The sequence below is a fragment of the Panthera tigris genome, chromosome A3 (assembly GCF_018350195.1).
Source record: "Panthera tigris isolate Pti1 chromosome A3, P.tigris_Pti1_mat1.1, whole genome shotgun sequence".
Lineage (NCBI taxonomy): Eukaryota > Metazoa > Chordata > Mammalia > Carnivora > Felidae > Panthera > Panthera tigris.
This window is the reverse complement of record NC_056662.1, coordinates 12,969,714-12,977,092: the sequence shown is the minus strand read 5'-3', so window position 1 is coordinate 12,977,092 and position 7,379 is coordinate 12,969,714. Positions and strand designations below refer to the sequence as shown.

Below are 7,379 nucleotides of genomic sequence, written 5' to 3'. Positions count from 1 at the left end.
CTCTGTGCCTTTATTAGATCTTTACTTTTAATGACGTTCATTTATTTTTCTGATCTGAGAGGTAAAGGGAAGTTTATAGGAATATAATATATTCCTACAAAAGAGAGAAAAAGTAAACTCCAACTCTGGTATTTTACCGCACATATAAAAAGTCTCCTTAGTGTGTAAACTAAGGATTTAATCTGAATATGTACTCTTCAGATTCTGCCTGGATTTGTCCGTCACGTTCTATCACATGCAACTCTCTGTACCGTGACATCAGAGGCATAAATGTTAACAGCTAGAAACATTCCATCACGCAGACGTGCAACGATTCCCCTCCTGCACGACCGTAAGGTTGTTTTCTCTATTTTGTGCTAGTTTGTTGGAATAATATAAAAAAACCTCGCCATAAACATCCTTACTCGGGAGTCTCGGATAACTTTTGTGATCATTTAAGTGCCTAATGGAGAAGTGGAACTTCTTTGTTCCTAAGCCCAAGTTGGAAGTAAATCCCAAGGTTTCCCAGAGTTCTGTGTGCAGGGGTGAGGGTGAGTGTGAAGCGTGTGTAAGCCCCCCGGGGCCACACGTGGGCACCCAGAGCCATCACCTCCGGAGGGCTCTCCCCCCGGTACCTCCCTCCCAGCTGGTGGGTGGGGGCACCTGCGGGATCCCACCTTCCAGCCTGAGGAAGCAGAAATAAAGGGCATGACTGCGGGAAATGTAAACAATCCAGTGCAAATTAGCTTTTTAAAATATAGCAGCTCATATGTTCTTTTCTTGTTTTTAAAAAATGTTTATTTACGTTGAGAGAGAGAGAACATGGGAGAAACAAGGTGGGGGTGGAGACAGAGAAAGAGAGAGAGAATCCCAAGCAGGTTGCATGCTGTCAGCTCAGACCCCACTCGGGGCTTGATCCCATGAACCGTGAGATCCTGACCTGAGCCAAAATCGAGAGTTGGACGCTTAACCGATTGAGACACCCGGGTGCCCCGCTTTTCTTATTTTTTAGCTCAATATAACAAAGTGTGTCTTCTCCGGGGAGGCCCATGAGGCTCTGAGCTCCTTCCAAGAACAGACACTCCACGGAGGGAGACACCAGCCTCTGGTTCTTCCGTCTCCCCCCGAGTGACGAGACACAGGGCCTCCTTGGGGTTGCCTGGGAGGGAGCCACGTCACCAGGGATGTTTCTCTCTCTGGCTCTCCTGTAGCAGACAGAAGAATGGTGGAAAATTGGATACCTCCAGCTTAAAACTCGCATCTCACTAGAGCTGACTGTTCTAAGAGACCAGCTCCTACAATCCTAAGTTCATCTGATTTTAATATAAAAGCTCAAACGTTCAGCCTGAAAGCTTAATACGGAACTGTCCTTCTGCAGAGTTATCCTCGAACGATGGTTCGCAGGTGTCTTTTCCTATCAGAACGAGCCGCTCTGGCCCCGGGTCTGCATCGAAGGGGGCAAATGCACTGTCACAGCTGCATCTTCTTCCAGAAGAGAAGACTCCATGTGGCTTCACAGTCTTTAGGCCCCTCGTGACAGATCCTGAAGAGGTGACACATCTTGATCGCATGTAATAGAAAGACAACTCAACCTAGATGTAAGAAAAACATTTTCAAATAAACGCATTGGTTCATTAGCAGAGAACTCCGGGGGGTAGTGTGGGGTTCAGGCACGGGTGCCTCCAGGACCCCACTCTCTCCATTATTGGCTCTGACTCCAGGGGTCTGGGCTCCTTTCTTGAAAATCTCCCACTGCGGCAAGAAGCTGCTGGCGGGTCCGGGGTGGCACCTTCACACCTCCAAATCCACAACAAAGAGCGTTTCACCCCTGCTGCAGAGCTGAGAGAGGAGCTCCTACCTTTCCTGTGAGTCTTTATCCCCCCACAGCCTGTACTTATATTTAAAACGAGGCGCTGCTACGATGGCTGCATAATTGCCCAGGACCTCAGGGTGCAGACTAGTGTTTTTAGATATAGATGATTCTAGTAGCTCTGTGAACCGTCGCTTCATTTGACTGAGCGTCCGCGGAGCTATAGAGCCGCGGATTTTCCCAGCCGTTTTTCCAACAACTGTCAACGACTCTTACGACAACTGCCTTCAGCGCCTCACGCATTCACCTGCTTCCCTGCTCCCGCTCAGATCAGCTGGTCCTGTTTCCTCTCTCTCCTGCTCAGTCCGGTTCCCTCCCCGAGGCATCTGTCGTTGAACAAACGTGCAGAACGAGGTGCCGGGGCGTTTAGGATGCTTTCAAGATACACGTGAAGAGACTCCTGCAGGGCCACCTTCCCGTGTGACGGGCACTGTCCTCGCGGCTCAGATGGCTGCCCTCGCTCCCCAGACGCTCGCAGGGGACCTGAAGCCCAATGGGCGGCCTCGGGCCACAGGGGAGCCCGGTGGTTTCCCCGCTCCCTCCCTGCCAGCCCCTCACACAAGGTTCACACAGAGGTGCTGCTTCGGTCAAGAAAGGTCAGAGCCCAAGGTCACTCGAAACAACAGGAAGTTTGGCGCCCCTGTGGAATCCCAGGGGGGACAATGAGAAAGGAAGGTAGGAGGCGCCCTCCTGACAGCACAGAGGCCGCAGGTGTGCAGTGAGTGAACCATACGGCACCTGCTGGGTGAGCCAGAGCCGCCAGGACTCAGGAGGACGAGGGACAGCCACCCAGGCTCTCGCCCCCGGACTCGGACTTCATGGTGACAACCGTTTGTTATCAGGGTGACGCCAAGGCGAGACCCGGGGGGATTTTAGCCCCAGTCCACTCCCATCACACCCCCAAATTCACCCCCCAATAAGCAGGGAGAACCTCTGGGAAAGAGCAACAGAGAAGCCCCCTGAAGCCCCTTCTGGTCCAACTGCCTGAAGCTTCTTCTTCCGTACGGACAGTCTGCAGCTGTGTGCCTTCGGGCTACCTGCAGAACCTCTCTGAGCTCCATCTCCTCTGTCCAGGGAGGACAACGGTGGTGATGCTCTCCAGAGCTGGCAGCGTAAACTGTGAGATGGTGTGACAGAGCAGCCCAGCCCGACAGCACCTCTGGGGAAGCGCTTGGGGGGGAGACGTTCTTGTCAATTCTCTCTCGACTCCTAACGTGGAAAAACAGAGCTGTGCTCCCCCCCCTCTTCCTGCTTCCAAGAGGAGCAGCGATCGTGATGTTGACGGTCATCCAGTCATAAACTCCACGCGAGGACAGTCATCAGGAGGGGACACGGGTGGATCCTCTCCAGCGAAGGTGTCAGGATGAACGAGGAAACGGAGTGATGTATAATCCGAATTGGAGACTGACCTCCTCTGCTAGTTTCCTGTCACCGGGAAGAGGCCACCTCCAACCTGCCGCGGGCTTAGTGAAGCAGCTCGGAAAAGTAGAAAGTGAGCTGACATCATGTGGTCCAAGCAGATGTTCTCGGCATCAGTGGGACTTGATGAGCCCTTGAATGTCTGATTAAAGAAAAGAAAGAACGCTAACAAAGCCTGGGCACAACGGCACCGCCCCCACTAGACGCAGACAACACAACCCTGGCGCCCGCCCCTTGGGAACATTGGCGACATGACACGGTGGACGGGGACATGGTGTCGGACATGAAGAAGCCCCGAGGGGTAGCGGGAACTGTGGTGTGTCGGCGGAAGACGGGCTGTTCCCACCTGTGCTGAGAGCAACGACACCCAGACCCTACCGAGCACTGCACTGCATCCGCTGAACCTCATAGCAGTCAGCCACTGTCACCACTAAGCTGCGTAACAACCGCCCAAACTCAGCTGCAAAGAATAGCAAGCATCTGTTTCTCATTCTCAAGTCTACAGGGCTGTTGGGTCCATCACATCTAGGCTGAGCCTGGCTTCTTTTCTGGGCTTCAAGCTGAGGGGTGAGCCCAGGGCTGCCGCACCATGTGTCTCCCATCTTCCCGGGACCATTGAAGACCACAGCACGTTCCTAACCCTAACCCTAGGCGAGAGCACAAGAGGGCAAGACCAGCTGTGCAAGCACATTTCAACCCTCTGCCCACATCGCATCAGCCGAAGCAAATCACATGACCGAATTCCGTGTCGATGACACAGGAGACTTCCCACCTAGAGGGACAGCCCCCAAAGTCATGTGACAAGGGGCATGAATCAAGGAAGCAAGATGGGAGAATAAAGAGCAGTGATGTGCAACAATACAGGCTCCCAGGGGCGCCTGGGTGGCTCGGTCGGTTAAGCGTCTGACTTCAGCTCAGGTCACAAACGTGTGGTTTGTGAGTTCGAGTCCCATGTCGCCCTCTTTGCTGACAGCTCGGAGCCCGGAGCCTGCTTTGAATTCTCCGTCTCCCTCTCTCTCTGCTCCTCCCTGGCTCGCACTATGTCTCTCTCTAAAATAAATAATTGTTAAAAAAAAATTAAAAAGTATCATCAACAACAACAACATAGGCTCCCAAGGGCGTCAAGCCCCATCCTGGGCATGTTTCCAAAGACACAGAATCCTGCACCGTGGGTTTTGGAGCAGCATTTCTTTTCTCCCTGCACAGATCTCCACATCTGTAACACAGGGGTAAAGATGTCACATCAAATCGTCTCACATTCGTTTGTTTCAAGTTGAAACAAGCAAATGCCGGAGAAGCGTTGAGTAGGGCCGGGCACAGTGTGGACAGAAGCTACCCTGAGCTCTTAGCAGTCCTGTCAACGCTCAGGTGGTACAAACCCCCTTGAATGTCTCATTGGAGTGTCATCCCCTGGCAATTTACATGTGCTTGTCCTTGACAGTCAGGAAAACTGTCATGGGGTAGAATATCCTGTCTGAGGAGCGCAGAGAACAGGTTAGGGCACTGGAGTCCCAGCCCTGCTCCCCCTCACCCCCACCCCATGGCTGTGTGATCTCCAGCATCGCCAGCCTCCCTTCCCCATCTGCAGAATGGGTATCCTCAGCCTCGTGGCGGGGATGGTCAGGAATAAATGGGCTGATGTCTCAAAGCGCTCAGCACAGCCTGGCCCGGGGGGGGGGGGGGGGGGGAGCCAGGAGGGGCCGGTAGAGAGAGCACTGAGGCAGGAGTCAGGAGCTTGGCCTCGGCTCTGCCACCCGCTACCTGGGGGTCCAGGAAAGTCCCTGTGGGTCCTGAGCCTCGCCGGTCCCGTAGGCCCAGGAGGTGACTGCACCAGTCAGGCCGCGGATGCCCTTGCAGCTCTCTGGCGTCCTTGACCCACGGTCTGCACACACGTCACCAGACCCTGGGCCTGGCAGGCTCCCACAGAGCCCAGGGGCGCCCTGTTAGCTCGGGGCGGCGATGCATTTCTGCTACAAAGACTGCGTTTCACAGACAAGATTTCCAAGGGTTTTCTTTTCGCAGAGAGCTTCTCTCTCGGAGCCTGCGGGCGATTATTTACACGTGTCCGCCTGCGGGGGCCTCGCAGAGAACAAACAGGGGATCATCCTCTGCAGGCAAAGCCTTGTTCCTCGGTGCTCCCGCCTGGCCTGGGGCAGGCCTCCCCTGAGCGATGTCCCCCGACAGACCCCACACCCTGGAGGGAGACAGGAGCCAGCCAGGAGCTGGGCCAGCTCTTCCCGGGCCCACGATGGGCTCCTGGCCACCCCAGCTTCCCGTCCCCCCAGCAAAGCCGGTTTCCATAAAGCAGATCCCACCAGCCCACAGTGTAAAAACCACAAATGATAAACACCACTTAACTGATCACACAAATAAGAGTGAAGTGTGTCACCACATCTAACTTGAACAAATCTTTGCTGGGACGTGTGAATGGTGGCGAATCTCACGCCTCCCCTGCTCCGGGTTCAGAACCCTGAGGACAGGTTTGGGGACCGCAGGGGCAGTCGATGAACCTCACCGTTACTCCTGGAGGCTGCAGGGAGCAACTCGACCTTGGGACGCAAACCCAGCTCCTAATGCCACCTCCAGGAAGCAGTCTGTCTGCAAAACCAGACGGACAGGACCGGAAAACTCCCCGCCAAGTCGCCAACTCCGTGGGCCTGGCTTGGAGCTCTGATCCACGACTACAGAGGAGGACACTTGTCTCCCAACCCCAAACCCCGGAGCTGAGACGGAAGGGAGGTCAGGCCTCCGCGGTCCCCCAGCCCGCTCGCCACGCACCCGCCGGCCAGCCCGGTCCTGCCCATCGGCACCCGCACACCACGCGCCCAGCGGTCAGCGCGGACGTGGTGGCCGGAAGCCACGAGCGTCTGGGCGAGTGAGGGCCCAGCTGTGACGCGGCTCCTGACGAGGCCCCAGCGAACCCAGACCCTGTAACTCGCTCGTCCCCCGGCTCGGGTGGCCCAGAGTCGTTGCAGGGACAACGGCATTCAAGTACGCGAAGCTCACGCCCCGCCTCGCCCCTCGATGCCTCCCTCCAGGACACATGACACTGGGGTGACCCAAATTCTAAAAGGGCCCTCGAACTCCACTCTGAGAGAGAGTGACAAAGCAATGACAACGACTCAGACGACCCCCGGAACCCGTCTTGGCTCAGAGCGGCCCCTGCCCACCCTGTTTCCGGTTCCGGTTCCGGTTCCGGTTCTCTCCGGCCGCGGGGAGGAGTCAGGGTTCATCCCCGACCCAGGGTGAGCGGAAAGGGTCCCGAAGGCGGATTCCCACCCAGCTCGGTGGCCCCAGGGGAGCCGTTTCCAGGGCTGAGCAGCGAGGCGGGGTTGAGTGGGATGACGGGCGGTTCTTGGGACGGAAACTCGAACAGACATCGTGGGTCCTCGGTAACCGTCCCCGGGACGTACTCGTGTCACGTCTGCTCCTCTCGCCCAGACCGACCCGCTGCTCCAGCCGTGAGACGGAGGGAACCGGCCTCGGGCTGGCGTCACGGGCGCAGACTCGGCGACCCTGACCCGGGGAGCGCCGGCTGCGGGGCTGCTGGCTGTTCCATCAGGTCAGAAACCACGTGACGGGCACGACGTGCTGGGGAATCGCTCCTGCCTCCTCCGGAAGGAATTCCTGGGCAATTTGAGATCCACGGCGTGACCGTATTTCGTCTTGGTGAGCGACAGACACACCCTGGCCACTTGATTGTCTGTGGTCCCCACATCCGTTGCAGCTTCGACCCCTGTGTCCCGCAGACGTCATCACAGACATGGATGCTGACACAGAACTGGGGACATGCGCCAAGTGCCAGCAAATGCCCCACTGTGATCACAGCTTCGTAAGCCCCAGGTCATTTTTGCTGCGATTTGCTCCATCACATCACGGGCCCATCAGGAAGAGGCAGAGTCAGTTCTGGGGCATCGATGATGGTCGTTCTTAGTAAGTCGGACGAGGCGAAGATCCCCCGCAGCAGGAGAACGGAGCCCGTGCCCACGTGACCTGGGACACACCCTGAGCCTATGCTTTGCGTGAGACCGTGTTCTGTCTCCGCTCACCCGAGACGGGAAATGACAAACGTCGGCTGATTACACCCAGTGGGACTGATTGACGATGCCAT

General features: G+C 56.3%; 1 long non-coding RNA gene across 1 annotated transcript; it reads right to left on the bottom strand.

Moving 5' to 3' along the window:
- Positions 1-923: 923 nt before the first annotated feature.
- On the bottom strand, positions 924-6,156 carry LOC122237169. The gene is made up of 3 exons (XR_006215387.1): positions 6,047-6,156; positions 5,784-5,866; positions 924-3,410 (listed from the first exon to the last, which is right to left on the bottom strand). It is a non-coding gene; the product is annotated as an uncharacterized LOC122237169 (long non-coding RNA).
- Between the last annotated feature and the right edge of the window lie 1,223 nt (positions 6,157-7,379).